This window comes from Elephantulus edwardii, unplaced genomic scaffold (genome assembly GCF_000299155.1).
Source record: "Elephantulus edwardii isolate Elephantulus edwardi_28Jun2011 unplaced genomic scaffold, EleEdw1.0 scaffold00292, whole genome shotgun sequence".
Taxonomy (NCBI): domain Eukaryota; kingdom Metazoa; phylum Chordata; class Mammalia; order Macroscelidea; family Macroscelididae; genus Elephantulus; species Elephantulus edwardii.
Genome location: NW_006400042.1, coordinates 2,715,736 through 2,716,457, shown reverse-complemented (window position 1 = coordinate 2,716,457; position 722 = coordinate 2,715,736).

Below are 722 nucleotides of genomic sequence, written 5' to 3'. Positions count from 1 at the left end.
CCTTGGCCAGTCACAAAGTTCAGAGCTGGCGGGGGGTGGGGGAGTCGCGAGCTGTGTCGGGGGGAGCAATGCGATACCTAAAGTTGGGGGTCGTGGGTCAGAGCTGCACTGTGTGTCCCAATTCAGGTCCACTCCAACCATCCACTGCGTCTGCGCACAGCACTTTGGCCAGTCCCAAAGTTCAGAGCTGGCGGGGGGCTCGCAACCTGGGTCAGGTCAGAGCTGGTGCGGGGGTGGCGAGCTGGGTAGGGGGGGAGCAATGCCATACCTGAAGAGGGGGGTCCTGGGTCAGGGCTTCAGGGGTGTGACCCAATTCAAGTCCGCTCCCACCGTCCACAGCATCTACACATCTGACCTTGGCCAGTCCCAACGTTCAGAGCTGGCGAGGCAGTCGCGAGCTGGGTCGGTGGGGAGCAATGCAATACCTGAAGATGTGGGTCGTGGGTTGGAGCTGCAGTGGTGTGTCCCAATTCAAGTTCACTCCCACCATCCACTGCATCTGCACATGGCACACTGGCCAGTCCCAAAGGTCAGAGCTGGCGGGGGGGTCGCGAGCTGGGTCGGGGGGAGCAATGCGATACCTAAAGATGGCGGTCGTGGGTCAGAGCTGCAGTTGTGTGTCCCAATTCAAGTCCAATCCAACCGTCTACTGCATCTGCGCATGGCACCCTGGACCGTCCCAAAGTTCAGAGCTGGCGTGGGTGTCGCGAGCTGGGTTGGGT